Source organism: Orcinus orca, chromosome X, assembly GCF_937001465.1.
Source record: "Orcinus orca chromosome X, mOrcOrc1.1, whole genome shotgun sequence".
NCBI classification, from domain to species: domain Eukaryota; kingdom Metazoa; phylum Chordata; class Mammalia; order Artiodactyla; family Delphinidae; genus Orcinus; species Orcinus orca.
In genome coordinates, this window is record NC_064580.1 from 38,911,430 (window position 1) to 38,936,121 (window position 24,692).

The 24,692-nt window shown below is 39.2% G+C and overlaps 1 long non-coding RNA gene across 1 annotated transcript in view; it reads right to left on the bottom strand.

Moving 5' to 3' along the window:
* Window positions 1-1,151: 1,151 nt before the first annotated feature.
* The window catches only part of LOC117197983 (uncharacterized), a 243,585-nt gene continuing 220,044 nt past the window's right edge, over window positions 1,152-24,692 (bottom strand). The window contains exons 5-6 of the long non-coding RNA XR_007474847.1: window positions 5,656-9,567; window positions 1,152-4,716 (exon numbers count right to left, since the gene is read on the bottom strand). This is a non-coding gene — a long non-coding RNA (uncharacterized LOC117197983). The remainder of the gene's footprint in view (window positions 4,717-5,655; window positions 9,568-24,692) is intronic.

Genomic DNA, 24,692 nt, shown 5'->3' on the forward strand with positions numbered 1-24,692 from the left:
TTAAACTCTCTGCTTCTCTCCAAATTCTTTCGCGATGAAGAAAGAACCTTAAATTTGCCGGGAACACAGGGAAGGGTATAGAATTGGGGCCATATGAAACCTTGTAATAATGCCAGCTTTCCAATTTTATGCTGCATGAGTGCTCAACAAGATGCTCTTCCTGTAGACCTCTGTGCTTCTTTGGGCCATTCTGACTCCTTCAAGAGGGCCCCAGTCAGAACACATAGCCTCAAAGATAGAATCAGGGTAGAACAAAATGTGCAGGTTCCAGAGTGCGCTTAAACTCAAGTGAGTAATTTCATTTCTGAGGACTTTCAGCCAAGGAATTGCTTACATTCCTAAACTTAGGTGCTGCTTAGAATCACTTGAAGAGGCTTTTGAAAATACAGGTTCCCTGGTTGCACCACCCAAAAGCACTGGTTCAACTAAGGTGTCTGTGGAGCCTGGAAATGTATGTTTTGAAAAGCCTTCCCAAGTGATTCTGTGATGCAAGCAAGGTATGAATCAGTGATTGAAGATATTTCTTCACTGACCTCATGTTTATTGATTTGGTTTGCTCTGATAATAATATGTTCATTCATTCATTCTGCAAATATTTATTGGGGCACCTATTAAGGTGAAGTTTCAGTAGGGGCCTGGAAAAGTCTGCTAGCAGAAAAACAAAGTAAAGCTTCATAACGTTTATTTTTAAATATTTACGCAACTCTTCAACTCCTTTCTTATAAAATATAAGGACTTTAAACAAGAAGATAGTAAGGTTTCTAGGTTTTTAATTTGCTTTGTGGATCTTAGGTCCTCACTTTAAATACATAACACTTGTTAATTGGCTAAAATTAACTTCAGTAGTCCCTACTGGATTTAAGATATCACTGAAGCAGAAATCTTATTACTATACCCAGTAACAATCTAAGATCGCAAGAAATTAAAGTAATACATTTGTAAGACGAGCAAACTGTGGCTGGGACATTCTGAATTAGGGAAAAGGTGCATGTTGATTAATCACATGTCTCTTGACAAGGTGTTATGAAAGGAAAATCAAAATGGAGTTGGTATGGGATGGCTAAGAGAGCTCTCTAAAAATGGAGCCATTTAGAACACATCCTTGGAACGCTCTTTCCAGGTTACCCGAATCTGTGTCTTCTGAATTTCAATTCTTTTTTTTTTTGTGGTACGCCAGCCTCTCACTGTTGTGGCCTCTCCCGTTGTGGAGCACAGGCTCCGGACGTGCAGGCTCAGCGGCCATGGCTCACGGGCCCAGCCGCTCCGCGGCATGTGGGATCTTCCCGGACCGGGGCATGAACCCGTGTCCCCTGCATCGGTACGTGGACTCTCAACCACTGCACCACCAGGGAAGCCCTGAATTGCAATTCTTAAAACCCCAAATAAACTGTTTTCTTATTTGCAGCCTCCTGCATTATTTTTTAGTTGACAGTATGAGTCTTTGTATACCCCTTATCTCTCTGATTTTAACTTAGCCGCTTGATGTGCTGGTCACCTGCATGTGGAGTTAGTAATAATAACTAAAATAATAAAATATTTATTTGGTATTCCTATGTGCCAGATACCTGGCATATAGTCTCATTGAAAAATTTTTACAACTTCTCTATGAGCCAGATGTATTACACAAATTTTACGAATAAGGAATTTAATGCTCAGTAATTTTCCTAAGGTCCCATGACTAGTAAAAGGCAAAAATAGGACCTAAATACTGTGCTCACTGACCAAGAAGCTCATACTCTTAACTATTTACTATGCTTCTTCTTCTTCCACCTCCCCACCATCACCAGCCCAAAGTTTTGAAATCATTCTTCCCAAAAGGAATTGCAGATCTGGATGGGCCTTTGATAGTAAATATTTAAGCAGAAAAATAAATTTATTATAAGGATATAAATAGTTAATTAATAGTTATCATAATATTATATAATATTGTATAATTTATTAATATAATTTATTAATATAGCCCTTAATATAATAAACAGTTAATATTCAGCACTTATTTTATATCAAACATTTAAAATGTATTAATTCATATAACACCATGATCCTATAAAATAGGGCCTAATATCTCCCTTTTAGAGATGAAGAAACCAAGGCTTAAAGTGATAGTGGAACTTGCAAATGGTCCCAATAGCTAGTAACGAAGCTTCAAATCCAGGCAATCTAATGTCACAGCTCATGATCTGAACTACTGCAGGATACTACCTCAGGATACTGAGGTGGCTCTGAGATCCCAAGGACAAGAACATGGCTGGAGTGCAGGCAAAAACTGGAGCAAGAAGCTAGTGTATCATCAATTATCTTCACCTCTGCTCTGCCTCTCTTCGTTCTTTTCTATCTCTGCAAACCAGCTCCCTCAGCTGCACAATCCACAAGAGGAACATGGCCACCAACAGTCCCAATAGTGTGTTTTTAATAGGTAAAGCCACTAGAGAGGGTGGTCTGGGTCTCTCAGACCCATGTCTAGAATCCCAGCTAGGTTCAGGTAACCCCTGCAACAACATGGCATGTGGCCACGCCCACTGCCACCATGTGTATGAGGGGACAGAATCTCTTAGAAAAGGGAGAGTTGAGTAGAAAACTCAAAAGATGTACACTACTAAGGTCTCTCAGAAGTTAAATAGCACTTGGGGTTATTGATTATTAAAAAACATTTTGTTGACTTTAGTTATTTCTAGGACATTTTCATACATTTTGAAATGATTCTATTAGTTAGTATGTTTACTTATGCTTGGGATTCCTTCTTGCTGTTAAGTTCCCAGGAATGTACAAAAAAAAAATTGCCCAATTTGATCCAGACCCATTATCTGTCTTACTCACATGTTAAGTCCATTTGTTAACTGCCTGAAATACTTTTTTTGTTTGTTTGCATTTTTTTCATTGAAGTATAGTTGACTTACAATATCATGTTAGTTTCAGGTGTACAACAGTGATTCAGACACACACACACACACACATATATATATACATATATATATAATTCTTCAGATTCTCTTCCCTTATAGGTTACTGCAAAATATTGAGTATTGAGTATAGTTCCCTGTGCTATACAGTAGGTCCTTGTTGGTGATCTGTTTTTTATATAGTAGTGTCTATATGTCAAATACTTCTGAGAAAAAAAACAGGAGATAAACAAATTTCAAGAAATTAAAAGCATTAGAGTTTAATTTCATTTTGTAAGATATGGACATTTGTATAAGGGTTTGTTTCTACACTAGTAGATGTATGTGCGTTATAGAAAAATAGAAATATAGATGAGCAAAAAATAAAAATCTCCAAGATCTCACAATTCAGGAGTAAGCATTGTCAATATTTTACTGCATGTTCTTTCAGATTTTTTTTACTATAACTTGGTCGTTCTTATCATTAGTGATTTAGAAGTTTTATTTAACTTTTTTTGTAATTACATGTTAAAATATACTTTTCCTTTGAAACAACTAAAAAATAATGGACTCAATTTTTTTTCATTTAAACAGAAAAAATAAAGAAATACTAGTGCATTTTAGTTTTATCCCTTCCTTTGCCATTTTTGTTGGAATAATCTGTGATATTAGAACTAGGTTAATTTATTCTATAATTGTATATCTTGTCTTTCCAAAATTGGTTGACATTTGTTACATTTCACAACCATGTTAACGATTATTTCAACATTGAACATAAATATTACTGATCTCAGTAGTAACTACAATTGCTTTTAAATCACATTTCCCTCAATTGGAATTATATATTGTGATTTGCTTTTTGGTTTGTTGGACTTTATCTTTTTTCTGAAAACATTGCTCAGAGCTATTTGTGGATGGTACACTTTCTAAGTTCTTGCATGTTTGTAAATGACTTTCTGTTCCATGAACTGTAGCTTAGGCAGGCTCTCAAAATTTTTTTGATGCTGCTTCAGTGTCTTCTGAAAATTAGTATTACAGAAGAAAGATCTGATACCAGCCTGACTTTTTTTTTTTTTTTTTTTTTTGGTACGCGGGCCCCTCACTGTTGTGGCCTCTCCCGTTGCAGAGCACAGGCTCCGGACGCGCAGGCTCAGCGGCCATGGCTCACGGGCCCAGCCGCTCTGCGGCATGTGGGATCTTCCCGGACCGGGGCATGAACCCGCGTCCCCTGCATCGGCAGGCGGACTCTCAACCACTGCGCCACCAGGGAAGCCCCAGCCTGACTTTTTAAAATTACTTTATCAACTTATTTTTCTGCCCTTTCCTCTATCCTAGGGAATTTTTTTTTTCATTTCAGAACAAGAATCTCATTATCTTCTTCAACTAGATGGGCCACTCTGGTCTAAAGCCTCAAGTTTTTCCTCTATTCTTGCTATTTTTTTTTTAATTAGTGCTTATATCAGTCAGGATCCCAGTAGCATAAAAATGATGGGATTCTCAAATAAAGTAACTGAGCAGAGTTTAATGAGTTACAAAGGTATAGAAAGGGTTAAAGAAAACCAAAAGGATGATGAAGCACTTAGAGTAAAACAGCTGGGGATTCATTATCACCCCTGGGGCTGAAAAGGTAGAGGGAAGGAGTGGTTTCCAGGACTTAGAAAGAGCTGTGGAGCACAGCTGGGTCAGTGTCTCTAGGAGAGGCCACTGCTAACTAATGGCCAGCTGGAGGGATGGATATCTGGGCCTTCCTCTCCTCCCACATTGCCATCTCCTGCCAGTGCCTCTCCTAGACAACCCAATGAGAAGCCCCTGGAAGCCATCTGTAAAGGTCAGCCTCCTAGGAAAAAGCACAGGGTGGAAAAAGGTGTTGAGTGGATCTGGAACAGCAAACAATATTTGCTTGAAATTTCTACTGCATTTAATTTGCATCATCCGATTTTGGGGTAAATATAAGAGAAAACATATCGTTATATTTTTATTCATTTTAGTCATAAGCTTTATTTCTTCATCTCTTCATCCTTTTCTTAATTGTTCTGAAAACCATTTATTCTTTTCCTTTTGCATTTTTCAGTCTTCTCTTTACTGCCTCTATTACATGTTTAAATGTAGTAATCCTAGTTTTTATCTGAATGCAATCTTTCTTAATGTTATATTATGTTCTTTCCATGAGCACAGAATTCCAACAAGTCTTACTGAGGATGCAAATTAAACTTTTTTTTAAACTTAACTTTTCTTGGTATAAGACAGTTTCACATGGATATCTGAATCCCCAAGTGGCTCTTTTATTTTGCTCAGAGTATTTTCAAAAGTCTAGTGGTTTGGGGGCTTCCCTGGTGGCGCAGTGGTTGAAGAGTCCGCCTGCCGATGCAGGGGACACGGGTTCGTGCCCCGGTCCGGGAAGATCCCACATGCCGCGGGCTAGGCCCGTGAGCCATGGCCGCTGAACCTGCACGTCCGGAGCCTGTGCTCCACAACAGGAGAGGCCACAACAGTGAGAGGCCCGCGTACCGCAAAAAAAAAAAAAGTCTAGTGGTTTTTCTTTATAGCCTGAGCTTTACCAAGGAACTGCAAGTTCTTTGAGTACTGAGATTTCAGATGGATTCTGTGTCAGAATCCAAATCTTCTAGTCCCAGAAAGTGGGAACATGAAAGTACTTCTATTTGCTGTAGCTATATTTTGTTACAGGTTGAATTAAATCGTCTACATGGAGTGGTGAGTGAGCTTTGGAGAGAAAAGCCTCATGACAGGAAAGTTAATTGATTTCCCAAATAGTTACCTTTCAGTGGCTGCATGTGTGAGTCCTGATGGATTCAGCTCAAACAGCCTTTGTAGGATTTAATTGGTTTCAAGTAGCCTCCTCCACAGTTTAGCTCATTCACGCTGGGAACGTGGTTGTCTTTTGTCAGGACAGACTCCATTTTCCCTGGAAGAACTTCCTTCGCAGGAAGCAGCTTGGGAACTGCTGTGATGGTTAATTTTATGTGTCAGCTTGGCTGGGCCATGGTGTCCAGATATTTGGTCAAACATTATTCTGGATGTTTCTGTAAAGGTGTTTTGGGATGAGATTAACATTTAAATTGATGGATTTTGAGTAAAGCAGGCTGCCTTCCATAATATGGGTGGGCCTTATCCAATCAGTTAAAGCCTTCGTGGAACGGAAGACTGACTTCCCCTAAGCAAGAGGGAATTCTGCCAGCTGATGGCCTTTGGACTCAAACTGCAACTCTTTCCTGGGTCTCCAGCCTGCTGGCCTACCCAGAAGATTTTGGACTTACCAGGTCTCCACAATCATGTGACTCAATTCCATAAAATCTCTCTCTCTCTCTCTCTCTCTCTCTCTCTCTCTATATATATATATATATATGTGTGTGTGTGTGTGTGTGTGTGTGTGTATGAATATATACACACATATACTTACATACATACATATCCTGTTGCTTCTGTTTTCTCTGGAGAACCCTAATACCATTAGTAAGAAGTCAACTTAAAACAAAAGGAACTGTTTCTTCTCTGAATTATTTTGTTCTAATTTTTGTGGGTAGGTTGTAGGAGCCCAACCTTCTCCTTCTGAGAGATTCATCCATATAAGAATACATAAAAAATACATATAATAGCATTTTTACTTTCTTTTGTTTGCACCAAGAGAAAGCTGAGAATGAATGCTATATTTCGCTGATCTTTCTGAAGAATTTTCGAACGAATCCTTGTGTACTTTGACTTTCATCACACCTACTTTATCCTGGAAGCCCCTTTTTTATATCCTCTCCTTCTCAGAGGAGGAGATTTTCCTGGTTCTGTGGAGTAATAGTAATTGCTTACTTCTTTTACTTGCTAGTCAATTTTGTTGAAATGTGTGGTATTTGTGGTATTTATACTTGCCTCAATCTGAGCCAATTTGCACAATGCATTTTTGGCCTGTTACTAATAATACCTATCCTATTTCCCAATCATTATACAGATTACATCCTATTTTTACATATCCTTGGTCATTTTAGTAGAATTCGTTGAGGAGGGGGAGTGTCTTAGTTTAGATTTCCTGAAAGCAGACCTGAGACAAGGATTTGGGTACAATTAGTTTATCTGAATAGTGAGGCACGGAATGGAGGACTATCAATAAAGTATACTGTATTAGGTTCCTATTGCTGCTGTAACAAAGTTCCACAAATTTAGTGGCTTGAAACAGCACTATTATTTTCTCATGGGTCTGCAGTTCAGAAATCCAACATGGGTCTCACTGGGCTATAATCAGGGTGTCAACAGGGCTGAGTTCCCTCCTGGAGGCTCTAGAGGATAATCCATATTCTAGCCTTTTCCAGTTTCTAGAGGTCACCCACATTCCTTGACTCATGGTCCCCTCTACCTTCAAAGCCAGCAATGTCTGGTCAAGTTTTTCTCATATCAAATCACCCTGACAGTGATTCATCTTCTGCCTCCGACTTTCACTTTTAAGAACCCTTGTGATAACATCAAACCCACCCTGATAATCTAGGCTAATCTCCCTATTTTCAGGTCACCTGATTAGCAACTTAATTCTATCTGCAGCCTTAATTCTCCTTTGCTATGTAATATAACATGTTACAGATTCCAAGAATTAGAATATGGACATCCTTGGGTCTCCATTTTTCTGCCAACCATAGGTACATTAAGGATTGAGTTACAACGGTAGACAACTGATACAATTGATGTGGAATATACTTGTGGCCCAACCTGACCAGAAACAAGAGAATGGATTCTGGGAAATGTAGTTGAACTTAGCCTAACTGACACACTACAAAGCTACCACAGTCCATTCTTGTTGACTTTGAACTCAAGCACATCTCCTTGAACCATACTTAATTGCCGAATAAAGACTATGCTACATAAAACTGAAAACATGCCACTCCTTTTCCCAGGAGAGGACGGAGTTTCTTTAGTGTCTTTGGTTGATTTTCATTCTTTCCCCTGTTGATACATACTTCCTGTTTTGTGTCATGTAACTCAAATATGATATAAAGTTAACAATTATTAACAGGTCTTATGTTAGATGATAAGGGGGTGTCAGAGGAAAAGAAATGAAAGTATTAAATTATTACATTATATATATAATTAAACTATTAAATAAAAATATTAAAATAAGGAAGAAATACTCATAAGTCATATAGTCCTCATTTCTGCAATGGTCATGTGGTCATAGTGGATAGTTAAAACTATTTCCTTTGTCCTCAACAAGCACCTCATTTCTTTTGGTTCTTTACCTGGTGGAGTGACCCAAAACTTCATTCCTAAAGGGTCTGGGCTATTAGAGCCCTGTCTGAATTAAGCTGTTGTAGTTTTCCACTAACTTTAATCATAGGATGTGGGAGCACCAAGAGGTACTTTAGAGGATCTGCTGTATTCCAGACACTCTCCTCCTTACCCACATTGTATGGTAGTAGCAACCCAATTTCCCCTTGGTGATCAGGACTAATCACCCCAGCCAGAGTAAACCACCCCCGTTGCCTGCCTGCTTATTCAGTGGCAGGAGGCACCCAGAGTGGCCAGGCAACAGTCTCAACTTCCAATTCTGAGGAATTGTTGTTGGGTTCCCTGGTGAAAGCATTCCTCTCTTTGGAACTAGGGCCTCTAGACCAACAGAGCCTTAAGTGACAGGGATGCAAAGCAAACACTTTGCTAGTGTATCACCAGAGGTAATAGTGAGAGGAGCCATTCCCATTTCCATTCCTGGGTTTATGAATATTGGCTAAGGGAGAACCAGCACCATATATTGAATGCTGACTTAGAGCACATACAGCCTCCTGGAGGGCTTTGCTTAGTCCTGCAAGTTACACTTGTCCCTTGGTATCTGCACAGGATTGGTTCCATGACCCCTGCAGATATCAAAATCCACAGTTGCTCAAGTTCCTTATGTAAAATGGCATAGTATTTGAATGTAACCTACACAAATCCTCTTGTATATTTTAAATCATCTCTAAATTACTTATAATACCTACTACAATGTAAATACTATGAAAATAGTTGTAAATACAATCCAAATGTTATGTAAATAGTTTCTGGCATGGAAAATTCAAGTTTTGCTTTTTGGAACTTTTTGGAATTTTTTTTGAATATCTTTTATCCACAGCTCATTGAACCCATGAATGTTGAACCAATGGATATGGAAGGCCGGCTGAATTGCCACTTAGCTGGTGCTATAATTGCATCTTCAAAAGGCCATTCCACCATTCTGGCAAACCAGTTGCTTCAGGATGATGAAGAACATGGTTAGACCAGTGAATTCCAGGCATGGGCCCATTGCCACACTTTATTTGCAAGGAAGTGAGTTCCTTGATCAGAAGCAAGGCTGCACACAAAACCGTGATGGTGGATAAGGGATCCTGTAAGCCTCTGGATGATAGTTTTGCTAGAAGCATTTTGTGCAGAGAAGAAAAATCCATACCCAAAGTCTATTCCATTAAGAATAAAGCACTGCCCCTTCCATGATGAAAGCAGTCCAATATAATCAACCTGACACCAGACAGCTGGCTGATGACCCTGGGGATGGTGCCTATCAGAGACTCAGTAGTTTCTGGTGCTGACAGATGGGGCACTCAGCAGGGGCTGAGGTCAGCCTGGGTGAGTGTAAGTCCATGTTGCTGAGCCCACGCATAACCTCCATCTCTGCCACCATGGCCACTTCGTTCATGAGTTCATTAGGCAATGGCAGGAGTAGCTGAGGAAGGAAGCAGAAAAAATATACATTTTAGTTTATTACAGTTTGCCAAAATCTTCTTGGCTTCCAAAGACAAGTTAGTATGCTGTAAATCATTGTATCATTTAGGAATTACATGCGGCTGCTCGTAACAGTGACTTTTAATAATAGTGACTTAAAAGATCTACAAGTTTATCTTTCTGCTTCATAAAAGAAGTCTAAAAATAGTCAATGCAGCACTGGCATAGAGGACCCATAATCATCAGGATATAGTGTCCGCCTCTCTTTTGCTATGATATCCTTAGCAAGTGGTTTCTATCCTCAAGGTTGCCTTGTGATCAACGATGGCTGCTAGGGCTCTAGTAATTTCATCAAATTCAAGGTTGAAAAGCACAAAGTGGAAAACACAAAAGGAGTATTTACAAGCTGTCTGTTTCCCTTTGTAGGAGCTTTTCTAAAATTTCCTCCCAACAACTCCATCTATTTTTCATTGGTTTTAGTCACTTGGTTTTAGTCACTTGTTTTAGTCACAGGTTTTAGTCACTTGGCCAAACCTAGAAGCATAATAGGCGAGGAAATATAATTTTCTGGCTAGCTCTATTATTTCCCCAAATAAATTTGGGGATTTGTACCTAAGAGAGAGAGTCAGAGTGGATATTAAATTGGCAACCAGCAATCTGACATAGCACTTTTCTTCTAATAACTACCCTCCAGTTGAGATGATGTGTGGTTCTAAGAATATATGCTTTTATTGCTATGACAGAATTGAAGTGGATGAAACTGCCTCTAGCTCTTTTATGTCTAGTTACTCAGTGGATACCTGAATCCAGTTACAAAACCTATAAGATTTTATTTGTTCATATTTTCCCTAATGAAAAGAGACAGCAAGTAATAGGATTGTTTTTAGTTTTATTATGATCTTTTTTGCCTTAAATAACTATAACACTCTCTCTCTCTCTCTCTCTCTCTCTCTCTATATATATATATTATATATATATATATATATATATATATATATGGCTGAGCCAAATTTGAAGTGAAGATATCCAGATTCTTCCCCACTCCACCCCCATCAAGACACTTACTCTACAAAAAGAGAATAATAGAAAGTAAACAGCAGCCATGTCAATGGATAATTCAAGGTGACAAAATGAAGGGAGACCCTAGTATCACCCCAACTCAGATGATATAGCAGGTTAAATGCTGAGCCTTTCCCTGGGCACCTATACCAAGACAGGCTGCTGTCAGAGGACTTCAAAACTGCTAGCTTCAAACAGGGACAAAATCTCAGCATTTCTTGTGAGCTTTTTCACATTTTCACCTCTTTTCTTCATTTATTAACAATGATAAGCAAGCTGTGATGGAGTTGCTCTTTAAAGATAATGATTCAGTTCTTTGTACCTTCCTTTTTTATAAAGCCTGAGCCCTGAGAAAGTCAGCATAAGACCTGCGTGGGTGGTGGGCAACCATCAACTAAGTGTAATTTGAAGGTAATCATAGAACCGTCACCACTTAAGACTATTCACCGCAGAAAAAAAAGGAATCATTTGAGTGATTTCTAAGCTCTTTAAAATAACTTCCCTGAGAAGAAAATTATTTTAATTCAGGCTATTAGTCATTTCTATCTCAATATAAATTAATTACATCAGATATTTCCTGCTTAACACATAAATGAAAAAGTCTCAGGGCTTAGGGGTTTTGAATGAGATGGCAGCGTGAGCACTGAACAGGGAACAGGCAGGAAGCGGGGGCTGCAGAGGAGTTTTGTAGGAAAAAGTAAACAGTAAAAATGGTAAAGTTGGATTGGAGGCTGCATTTGTAGGACTAGGGGGCATGGTAAGTACTTTAGGCAACTAAAAACTAGTGTTAGGGTGCTGAGTGCTTGGAGGGACATAAAAGATGACTCTATTGAAGAAAAAGAAACTGAGAGTGTGAGAGAGAGAGAGTTAAACATGAAATTCTTAGCAATTGCATTGACCCGACTCCCTTCTTTCCTTTTCACCCCAGATAGTTTCTATGAGCAAATCTCATAATTTCTATTTTATTTATTTATTCATTGTTTTTTTTAAATTGTTTTTCACTGTGGCATCAACTTTCTATTCACAAAGAAAAAGCTCCAGTCCATCTTTTAATATTTTTGAAAAATTCCTTACATTACAGAATGAAACTGAAATGTATTAATATTCCACTCTTACATTCCATGACAAACAAACAAAAAATTTCATGAGCCAAAAACAAACAGGGAGAAGCTTATAAAACTATATATGGCAACAAAAAAAATAAAATACCTAGGAATAAACCTAAGGAGACAAAAGACCTGTATGCAGAAAATTATAAGACACTGATGAAAGAAATTAAAGATGATACAAATAGATGGAGAGATATACCACGTTCTTGGTTTGGAAGAATCAACATTGTGAAAATGGCTGTACTACCCAAAGCAATCTACAGATTCAATGCAATCCCTATCAAACTACCACTGGCATTTTTCACAGAACTACAACAAAAAATTTCACAATTTGTATGGAAACACAAAAGACCCCGAATAGCAAAAGCAATCTTGAGAAAGAAAAACGGAGCTGGAGGAATCAGGCTCCCTGACTTCAGACTATACTACAAAGCTACAGTAATCAAGACAGTATGGTACTGGCACAGAAACAAATATAGATCAGTGGAACAGGATAGAAAGCCCAGAGATAAACCCATGCACATATGGTCACCTTATCTTTGATAAAGGCGGCAGGAATGTACAGTGGAGAAAGGACAGCCTCTTCAATAAGTGGTGCTGGGAAAATTGGACAGCTACATGTAAAAGAATGAAATTAGAACAGTCCCTAACACCATACACAAAAATAAACTTAAAATGGATTAAAGACCTAAATGTAAGGCCAGACACAGTAAAACTCTTAGAGGAAAACATAGGCAGAACACTGTATGACATAAATCACAGCAAGATCCTTTTTGACCCATCTCCTAGAGAAATGGAAATAAAAACAAAAATAAACAAATGGGACCTAATGAAACTTAAAAGCTTTTGCACAGCAAAGGAAACCATAAGCAAGACGAAAAGACAACCCTCAGAATGGGAGAAAATATTCGCAAATGAAGCAACTGACAGAGGATTAATTTCCAAAATATACCAGCAGCTCATACAGCTCAATAACAAAAAAACAAACAACCCAATCCAAAAATGGGCAGAAGACCTAAATAGACATTTCTCCAAAGAAGATATACAGATTGCCAACAGACACATGAAGGAATGCTCAACATCATTAATCATTAGAGAAGTGCAAATCAAAACTACAATGAGATATCATCTCACACCGGTCAGAATGGCCATCATCAAAAAATCTACAAACAATAAATGCTGGAGAGGGTGTGGAGAAAAGGGAACACTCTTGCACTGCTGGTGGGAATGTGAATTGGTTCAGCCACTGTGGAGAACAGTATGGAGGTTCCTTAAAAAACTACAAATAGAACTACCATATGACCCAGCAATCCCACTACTGGGCATATACCCTGAGAAAACCATAATTCAAAAAGAATCATGTACCAAAATGTTCACTGCAGCTCTATTTACAATAGCCCGGAGATGGAAGCAACCTAAGTGTCCATCAACAGATGAATGGATAAAGAAGATGTGGCACATATAAACAATGGAATATTATTCAGCCATAAAAAGGAACAAAACTGGTTTCTTTGTAGTGGGGTGGATGGACCTAGAGACTGTTATACAGAGTGAAAAGTCAGAAAGAGAATAACAAATACCATATGCTAACACATATATATGGTATCTTTAAAAAAAATGGTCATGAAGAACCTAGGGGCAAGACGGGAATAAAGATGCAGACCTACTAGAGAATGGACTTGAGGACACGAGGAGGGGGAAGGGTAAGCTGGGACGAAGTGAGAGAGTGGCATGGACATATATACACTACCAAACATAAAATAGATAGCTAGTGGGAAGCAGCCGCATAGCACAGGGAGATCAGCTCGGTGCTTTGTGACCACCTGGAGGGGTGGGATAGGGAGGGTGGGAGGGAGGGAGACACAAGAGGGAAGAGATATGGGAACATATGTATATGTATAACTGATTCAATTTGTTATAAAGCAGAAACTAACACACCATTGTAAAGCAATTATACTCCAATAAAGATGTTAAAAAAAACTATATATGGATCTCATCACTAACAGCTGAACAGAGGAAGGAATTAAAACACTTTAATTAAAAAATCACGAGTGGATGATAAAGTGTGTAGAAACTGAAAATTTACAAACTATTTAAAACCTGGAATCACTGACTGTTCCAAAATTACACAGATGGATCATGGGTTGTGGTGAACAGCAGAAAGGGATTATGGATGAATCTGCGTTGTTCTATCTGATCCCCATGCTACCCGTCTCCGAGGAATATGCAGTAGCTTGCATCTGCCAATCCCAAACTTCTAATTTATCCACCCCGCCACACCTTCCCCTTTGGTAACCATAAGTTTGTTTTCTACGTCTGTGAGTCTGTTTCTGTTTTGTAAATAGATTCATTTGTATTATATTTTAGCTTCCACATATGTGACATCATATTATATTTACATTTCTCTGACTTCACTAAGTATGATAATCTCTAGGTCCATCCATGTTGCTGCAAATGGCATTATTTCATTCTTTTTTATAATATTCCATTGTATATATGTACCATATCTTTATCCATTCATCTGTTGGTGGACATTTAGGTTGCTTCCATGTTTTGGCTATTGTAAATAGTGCTGCTTTGAACACTGGGATGCATGTATCTTTTTGAATTAGAGTTTTCTCCATTATAATCTCTGATTAAAATAGACTCAAAATCTGACCATTTCTCTGTATTTCCATCATTACCACCTTTTTCTCCTGGATTATTGCAAAAGCCTGCTCATCGGTCTCCTGTTTCCTTCATTGTCCCCCACAAAGCAAACAGAACATTTCTTTTAAAAGAAAATCCAGGGAGGGACTTCCCTGGTAGCCCAGTGGTTAAGACTCTCCGCTCCCAATGCAGGAGGCCCAGGTTCAATCCCTGTTCAGGTAGCTAGATCCTGCATGCCATAACTAAGAGCCCACATGCCACAACTAAAAGATCCTGCATGCCTCTGCTAAAGATCCCGCATGCTGCAACTAAGACCCAGCACAGCCAAATAGATAGATAGATAAATAAATAAATATTTTTCAAAAGATTCAGGGAGTTCCCTGGTGGTTCAGTGGTTAGGACTTGGTGCTGTCACTGCCCTGGCGTGGCAAAAAAAAAAAAAAAAAAAAATCAGATCATCACACTCTGCTTAGAACTTTCTGATGGCTTCGTTTGTCTTTCAGAAGCAAATCCTAACCATGGTCTCTGAGACTGACCCCTGCATCGCTCTTGACTTCATCTCCCAACTCTTTCCCTGGGTCATTCTACTCCAGGCACTCTGGCCTCCTTGCTGGACCTCTAATATGCCAACAGCTCCTGTTTTCTGGGCCTTTGCATTTATGATTCCCTCTCCCTAGAATGATCCTCCTTCAGAAATCTTCATTCACTCACTTCCTCACTTGATTCATATCTCTGCTTATAGGTCAACTTTTTATTGGACTTTCCCTGAACACCTGATCCAAAAAGGCACTAGCACCCCACATTATAACAGGCCATCTTTTTACCCTGCCATATGTTTCCTTGTAGAACTTATCAGAACTAGACATGTATATCTGCTTATTGATTCATTGCCTACATTTTCTCACTGGACAGCTTGTTGCCTGAGAGCAGATTCTACGCCTGATTCATTCTCTGCTACACAGAGAGCACCTAGAAAGTGCCTGGCACATAACAGTGGCTCAATAAATTTTTGTTGGCTGACTGTATAAATTGCATGAGGCCTCCAGAAGGTTCTAGGAAATCTTAGAGAAAAAGTTGAGATAGTCTTACTACAAATGGAGTACATGCTCAGCATCTTCTACAGTCAGAAGCTGAATGCTTTTGTTCTGACACAAGAGTTGATGCTGCTTTGCTGAATCTCTGAGATAAACGTCTCCATGCACATTTAAAATGCTGACTATCATAGATCTCTTGAAAAATACTTCCATGCAATTACCTATAGTCTTTCCTGGGACAATTATCAAATGTGCTTATTAACATAAAAGTTATATTTCTGTTAAACATTTTGCTTTGGCTGTGATCATTTTGATTATACGAGGTCATAAATTTGTTCCAGACAAATCCCTTTTCAACCTCATTAATAAAAACAATTTGTGTTCATATATGACACACTTTTTTTTTTGCGGTACGCGGGCCTCTAACTGTTGTGGCCTCTCCCGTTGCGGAGCACAGGCTCCGGACGCGCAGGCTCAGTGGCCATGGCTCACGGGCCCAGCTGCTCTGCAGCATGTGGGATCTTCCCGGACCGGGGCATGAACCCGTGTCCCCTGCATCAGCAGGCGGACTCTAAACCACTGCGCCACCAGGGAAGCCCTATAACACACTTTTAATTTGTGGAGTTCTGAAGTTTCCTAGATACTTAATATGGTTCTGACCCATTTAAGGTTATACAGTAAGTTCCCTACATACGAACAAGTTCTGTTCCAAGAGTGCATCCTTAAGTCCAATTTGTTTGTAAGTCCAAGAAAGTTAGCCTAGGTACCCAGCTAACACGATCGGCTATATAGGACTGTACTGTAATAGATTTATAATACTTTTCACACAGATAATACATACAAACAAACAAACACAAAAAGTAAACATTTTTAAACTTACAGTACAGTACCTTGAAAAGTACAGTACAACAGCTGGCATCCAGGGGCTGGCATCGAGTGAACAGGGAAGAAGAGTTACTGACTGGAGGAGGGAGAGGAGGTGGGAGATGGTAGAGCTGAAGGATCGTCAGCAATAGGGGCCGGAGGGCAAGCTGCAATTTCACTCACGCCTGACGCTGATGGCACAGGCTCTGGTTCCTTGCTGGATTCAGTTCTATCTAGCCTCTTTTCTCGTCATAGATGACACGGTAGCAGTGGATTGCATTCTGAATGGCTGCTGCAGCCTTCGTGTACCATTCTACATTCGAGTCCTATGCCTCAGAAACTAACAGTGCCTCCTCAAATAAAGAAAATCCCCTTGCCATTTCCTGCGTCGTGACTCTCTTCGGTTCTTCAGTTACTTCTTCCTCTTGTCTTTGTCCTTTCTCTGGGCACACTTGCATCTTTGAAAGTTCGCAACTTGAATGATCGTATGTAGGGGACTTACTGTAATTTATTTTGTAGTCTTTGTAACTATAAATTCTCCCAGCTTGGTTAATATTTTCATTTGAGTGTGGGTTTAGTTTGAATCCTACTTTGCACAGACTATCTTGTGATGGCTTTGTAATGTGTCAACTTGCCTAGACTGAACTCCATTTCCCAGAATTCATCCTCTTGTTTGTTTGTAGCTAAGGTCAGCTGCAAACGAGATTCGTGGGAGATTTGGAGGCTGGAAGGGAAGCAATGGCCACTTAGGTTCACTCATGTTGGTGCTAATTTGCTGACTCACATCATTGGTGTGAAGCAGCAGCTGGGCCTGCAAATGCTCTACCTTCCTCTGATCCTCCTTTGGCTTCTTCAACTCCTAGGCCAGGTGTATGTATTTAGCTCTGTGACAAAGAGCCCCACTTCTGCTGGATACCCTCATTGCCAAGGTCAGTGGCCACAATAATTGACACAGGTTTTAGCCCTTCCCCATGGGGCTCCAGCTGAAGAGTGTAGGTTCCAGTCTGCTTATAATCTTCCCTTCCTATGGATTTGAAGCCCTAGCATCATATTTGGAGAAAACAGCCTTACAGAGACTGCTTAACCAGCTCCCACAACCACATTCCATTTAACAAATCTCTCTCAGATAAATAGAGATAGGTGATAGATAGATAGACAGACAGATAGATCGATAGGTAGATGATAGAGATATAGATCCTAGTTGTTCTGCTTCTCTAATTAAACTCTAACCAATACAGATTTTGCTACAAAGAGTAATTCCAGAGAAATAGAATCTTGAGAATGAGTTTTCTTTTCTAGAAAAGGTTTTCTAATCTTGTTAGGTTTAAAGTCACTAGTGAGGGACTTCCCTGGTGGTGCAGTGGTTAAGAATCCACCTGCCAATGCAGGGGACACGGGTTTGAGCCCTGGTCCGGGAAGATCCCACATGCTGTGGAGCAACTAAGTCCATGCGCCACAACTAGAGAAAAGCCCGCGCAAAACAACGAAGACCCAATGCAGCCAAAAATAAATAAATAAATAAATTTATTTTTAAAAATAAAAGAAAAAGTCACTAGTGAGTCTATTTTAAGTGGTAAGGAGGGTACTAGTAGTCAGTGGCATGATGTGGCACTAGAGATACATAAAATATCACCATTGGATAATCCTAATCAAATACTTATGGAAGGCAAGGTTCTAGTTGCCCATGTATTAGATGTCTTAGAACATCTTAGTCAAACTAAGGAGTGTAATGGAATTGGCTGGTTGCTCCTAACTGTGCTGCAGAAAGTAGGGAAAGTATGACCTCAGGGATTTGAATTCCCAGCTTAATGTCCACAGAAAGGACCTGCAAGCTTCTATGTGTGGACTGAGAGAAATTAGTATCTTCTGTAGCCAAAGGGCCAAGATTTCTGAAAACCAGACCCAGAGTCTCTCCCTTCCTGTGGCTGAATTACGCAAACCAAATTCTCAACCTTGAGGCACCTCTATTAATAAAGTTAGGGCATTGACTGGGAAAGAGTGAGATCCTGAAAAATCGGAATGGTGGGGTGGGGGGTGGGATGAATTGGGAAATTGGGGTTGACATATATATACTAATATGTATAAAATAGATAACTAATAAGAACCTGCTGTATAAAAAAAATTTAATTAAAAAAATTTGGAATGGGGACCTATGGGAAGATCCTGGTAAAGCTGGCGACATTTAACCTTAAAGTTCTGCTGCGCCTTCTTTGCCCATAGAAGCAGCCCTTCCACCCCTTCCTGAACAGTTAGCCTTTCTTTGTGCAAAAAAGCTGTAATGGCCTCCGCTGCCTGCAAGGCACTGTTGATCCTCTTCAGAACCTACATCCACCACTCTGCTTTGCTTTTAGACCTGTAACTAGACTCAAGTCCCAGCAGGCCCCAAAGAGTGGGGTACAAAGTTCAACCCATGAGGATCTGCTGTGCATACCAAAAGAATTGCATGATTTATGTTAATATATATGGTCAGAAACCTGGGGAATATATGTGGGAATCAATCTTTTTTTTTTTTTTACATCTTTATTGGGGCATAATTGCTTTACAATGGTGTGTTAGTTTCTGCTTTATAACAAAGTGAATCAGTTATACATATACATATGTTCCCATATCTCTTCCCTCTTGCGTCTCTCTCCGTCCCACCCGCCCTATCTCACCCCCCCCATCCAACCCCTCCAGGCGGTCACAAAGCACTGAGCTGATATCCCTGGGCTATGCGGCTGCTTCCCACTAGCTATCTAACTTAGGTTTGTTAGTGTGTATATGTCCATGACTCTCTCTCGCCCTGTCACAGCTCACCCTTCCCCCTCCCCATATCCTCATGTCTGTTCTCCAGTAGGTCTGTGTCTTTATTCCTTTCTTAGCCCTAGGTTCTTCATGACATTTTTTTCTTAAATTCCATATGTATGTGTTAGCATACGGTATTTGTCTTTCTCTTTCTGACTTACTTCACTCTGTATGACAGACTCTCGGTCTATCCACCTCATTACAAATAGCTCAATTTCGTTTCTTTTCATAGCTGAGTAATATTCCATTGTGTATATGTGCCACATCTTCTTTATCCATTCATCCGATGACGGGCACTTAGGTTGTTTCCATCTCCGGGCTATTGTAAATAGAGCTGCAATGAACATTTTGGTACATGACTCTTTTTGAATTTTGGTTTTCTCAGGGTATATGCCCAGTAGTGGGATTGCTGGGTCATATGGTAGTTCTATTTGTACTTTTTTAAGGAACCTCCATACTGTTCTCCATAGTGGCTGAACCAATTCACATTCCCACCAGCAGTGCAAGAGTGTTCCCTTTTCTCCACACCCTCTCCAGCATTTATTGTTTCTAGATTTTTTGATGATGGCCATTCTGACTGGTGTGAGATGATATCTCATTGTAGTTTTGATATGCATTTCTATAATGATTAATGATGTTGAGCATTCTTTCATGTGTTTGTTGGCAGTCTGTATATCTTCTCTGGAGAAATGTCTCCTTAGGTCTTCTGCCCATTTTTGGATTGGGTTGTTTGTTTTTTCTTATTGAGCTGCATGAGCTGCTTGTAAATTTTGGAGATTAATCCTCTGTCAGTTGCTTCATTTGCAAATATTTTCTCCCATTCTGAGGGTTGTCTTTTGGTCTTGTTTATGGTTTCCTTTGCTGTGCAAAAGCTTTGAAGTTTCATTAGGTCCCATTTGTTTATTTTTGTTTTTGTTTCCATTTCTCTAGGAGGTGGGTCAGAAAGGATCTTGCTGTGATTTATGTCATAGAGTGTTCTGCCTATGTTTTCCTCTAAGACTTTGATAGTTTCTGGCCTTACATTTAGGTCTTTAATCCATTTTGAGCTTATTTTTGTGTATGGTGTTAGGGAGTGATCTAATCTCATACTTTTACATGTACCTGTCCAGTTTTCCCAGCACCACTTATTGAAGAGGCTGTTCTTTCTCCACTGTACATTCCTGCCACCTTTATCAAAGATAAGGTGTCCATATGTGCGTGGGTTTATCTCCTGGCTTTCTATCCTGTTCCATTGATCTTTCTGTTTTTGTGCCAGTACCATACTGTCTTGATACTGTAGCTTTGTAGTATAGTCTGAAGTCAGGGAGCCTGATTCCTCCAGCTCCGTTTTTCATTCTCAAGATTGCTTTGGCGATTCGGGGTCTTTTGTGTTTCCATACAAATTGTGAAATTTTTTGTTCGAGTTCTGTGAAAAATGCCAGTGGTAGTTTGATAGGGATTGCATTGAATCTGTAGATTGCTTTGGATAGTAGAGTCATTTTCACAATGTTGATTCTTCCAATCCAAGAAGGACATGGTCTATCTCTCCATCTATTTGTATCATCTTTAATTTCTGTCATCAGTGTCATAATTTTCTGCATACAGGTCTTTTGTCTCCTTAGGTAGGTTTATTCCTAGATATTTTATTCTTTTTGTTGCAGTGGTAAATGGGAGTGTTTTCTTGATTTCACGTTCAGATTTTTCATCCTTAGTGTATAGGAATGCCAGAGATTTCTGTGCAGTAATTCTGTATCCTGCAACTTTACCGAATTCATTGATTAGCTCTAGTAATTTTCTGGTAGCAGCTTTAAGATTCTCTATGTATAGTATCATGTCATCTGCAAACAGTGACAGCTTTACTTCTTTTCCGATTTGGATTCCATTTATTTCCTTTTCTTCTCTGATTGCTGTGGCTAAAACTTCCAAAACTATGTTGAATAAGAGTGGTGAGAGTGGACAACCTTGTCTTGTTCCTGATCTTAGTGGAAATGCTTTCAGTTTTTCACCATTGAGGATGTTGGCTGTGGGTTTGTCATATATGGCCTTTATTATGTTGAGGAAAGTTCCCTCTATGCCTACTTTCTGCAGGGTTTTTATCATAAATGGGTGTTGAATTTTGTCAAAAGCTTTCTTTGCATCTGTTGAGATGATCATATGGTTTTTCTCCTTCAATTTGTTAATATGATGCATCACATTGATTGATTTGCGTATATTGAAGAATCCTTGCATTCCTGAAATAAATGCCACTTGATCATGGTGTATGATCCTTTTAATGTGCTGTTGGATTCTGTTTGCTAGTATTTTGTTGAGGACTCTGCATCTATGTTCATCAGTGATATTGGCCTGTAGTTTTCTTTCTTTGTGACATCCTTGTCTGGTTTTGGTATCAAGGTGATGGTGGCCTCGTAGAATGAGTTGGGGAGTGTTCCTCCCTCTGCTATATTTTGGAAGAGTTTGAGAAGGATAGTTGATAGCTCTTCTCTAAATGTTTGATAGAATTCGCCTGTGAAGCCATCTGGTCCTGGGCTTTTGTTTGTTGGAAGGTTTTAATCACAGTTTCAATTTCAGTGCTTGTGATTGGTCTGTTTATATTTTCTATTTCTTCTTGATTCAGTCTTGGCAGTTTGTGCATTTCTAAGAATTTGTCCATTTCTTCCAGGTTGTCCATTTTATTGGCATAGAGTTGCTTGTAGTAATCTCTCATGATCTTTTGTATTTCTGCAGTGTCAGTTGTTACTTCTCCTTTTTCATTTCTAATTCTATTGATTTGAGTCTTCTCCCTTTTTTTCTTGATGAGTCTGGCTAATGGTTTATCTATTTTGTTTATCTTCTCAAAGAACCAGCTTTTAGTTTTATTGATCTTTGCTATCGTTTCCTTCACTTCTTTTTCATTTATTTCTGATCTGATTTTTATGATTTCTTTCCTTCTGCTAACTTCGTGGTGCTTTTGTTCTTCTTTCTCTAATTGCTTTAGTTGCAAGGTTAGGTTGTTTATTCGAGATGTTTCCTGTTTCTTAAGGTAGGATTCTATTGCTATAAACTTCCCTCTTAGAACTGCTTTTGCTGCATCCCATAGGTTTTGGGTCGTCGTGTCTCCATTGTCATTTGTTTCTAGGTATTTTTTGATTTCCTCTTTGATTTCTTCAGTGATCACTTCTTTATTTAGTGTATTGTTTAGCCTCCATGTGTTTGTAGTTTTTACAGATCTTTTCCTGTAATTGATATCTAGTCTCATAGCATAGTGGTCGGAAAAGATACTTGATACAATTTCAATTTTCTTAAATTTACCAAGGCTTGATTTGTGACCCAAGACATGATCTATCCTGGAGAATGTTCCATGAGCACTTGAGAAAACTGTATTCTGTTGTTTTTGGATGGAGTGTCCTATAAATATCAATTAAGTCCATCTTGTTTAATGTATCATTTAAAGCTTGTGTTTCCTTATTTACTTTCATTTTGGATGATCTGTCCATTGCTGAAAGTGGGGTGTTAAAGTCCCCTAATATGAATGTGTTACTGTTGATTTCCCCTGTTATGGCTCTTAGTATTTGCCTTATGTATTGAGGTGCTCCTATGTTGGGTGCATAAATATTTACAATTGTTATATCTTCTTCTTGGATCGATCCCTTGATCATTATGTAGTGTTCTTCTTTGTCTCTTCTAATAGTCTTTATTTTAAAGTCTATTTTGTCTGATATGAGGATTGCTACTCCAGCTTTCTTTTGGTTTCCATTTGCATGGAATATCTTTTTCCATCCCCTCACTTTCAGTCTGTATGTGTCTCTAGGTCTGAAGTGGGTCTCTTGCAGACAGCATATATATGGGTCTTGTTTTTGTATCCATTCAGCCAATCTGTGTCTTTTAGTGGGAGCATTTAGTCCATTTACATTTAAGGTAATTATCGATATGTATGTTCCTATTCCCATTTTCTAAATTGTTTTGGGTTCGTTATTGTAGGTCTTTTCCTTCTCTTGTGTTTCTTGCCTAGAGAAGTTCCTTTAGCATTTGTTGTAAAGCTGGTTTGGTGGTGCTGAACTCTCTCAGCTTTTGCTTGTCTGTAAAGGTTTTAATTTCTCCATCAAATCTGAATGAGATCCTTGCTGGGTAGAGTGATCTTGGTTGCAGGTTTTTCTCCTTCATCACTTTCAGTATGTCCTGCCAGTCCCTTCTGGCTTGCAGAGTTTCTGCTGAGAGATCAGTTGTTAACCTTATGGGGATTCCCTTGTGTGTTATTTGTTGTTTTTCCCTTGCTGCTTTTAATATGCTTTCTTTGTATTTAATATTTGACAGTTTGATTAATATGTGTCTTGGCGTATTTCTCCTTGGATTTACCCTGTACGGGACTCTCTGTGCTTCCTGGACTTGATTAACTATTTCCTTTCCCATATTAGGGATGTTTTCAACTGTAATCTCTTCAAATGTTTTCTCAGTCCCTTTCTTTTTCTCTTCTGCTTCTGGAACCCCTATAATTCGAATGTTGGTGCGTTTAATGTTGTCCCAGAGGTCTCTGAGACTGTCCTCAGTTCTTTTCATTCTTTTATCTTTATTCTGCTCTGCAGTAGTTATTTCCACTATTTTACCTTCCAGGTCACTTATCCATTCTTCTGCCTCAGTTATTCTGCTATTGATCCCATCTAGAGTCTTTTTCAGTTCATTTATTGTATTGTTCATCGTTGTTTGTTTCCTCTTTAGTTCTTCTAGGTCCTTGTTAAATGTTTCTTGTATTTTGTCCATTCTATTTCCAAGATTTTGGATCATCTTTACTATCATTATTCTGAATTCTTTTTCAGGTAGACTGCCTATTTCCTCTTCATTTGTTAGGTCTGGTGCGTTTTTATCTTGCTCCTTCATCTGCTGTGTGTTTTTCTGTCTTCTCATTTTGCTTATCTTACTGTGTTTGGTGTTTCCTTTTTGTAGGCTGCAGGTTCGTAGTTCCCATTGTTTTTGGTGTCTGTCCCCAGTGGCTAAGGTTGGTTCAGTGGGATGTGTAGGCTTCCTGGTGGAGGGGATTAGTGCCTGTGTTCTGGTGGATGATGAGGTTGGATCTTGTCTTTCTGGTGGGCAGGTCCACGTCTGGTCGTGTGTTTTGGGCTGTTGACTTATTATGATTTTAGGCAGCCTCTCTGCTAATGGGTGGGGTTGTGTTCCTGTTTTGCTAGTTGTTTGGCATAGGGTGTCCAGCACTGTAGCTTGCTGGTCGTTGAGTGAAGCTGGGTGCTGGTGTTGAGATGGAGATCTCTGGGAGATTTTTGCCATTTGATATTATGTAGAGCTGGGAGGTCTCTTGTGGACCAGTGTCCTCAAGTGGGCTCTCCCACCTCAGAGGCACAGCACTGACTCCTGGCTGCAGCACCAAGAGCCTTTCATCCACCCGGCTCAGAATAGAAGGCAGAAGAAATAGAAAGAATTAGTAGAAGTAGGAATAAAGAAAGAAAGGAAGGAATGAAGGAGGGAAGGAAGGAAGAAAGAAAGAAGATAAAGTAAAATAAAGTAAAATATAATAAAGTTGTTACTAAATTAAAAATATTAAGAGAAAAATGGACGGATAGAACCCTAGGACAAATGCTGGAAGCAAAGCTATACAGACAAAATCTCACACAAAAGCATACACATACACACAAAAAGAGGAAAAGGGGAAAACATCATAA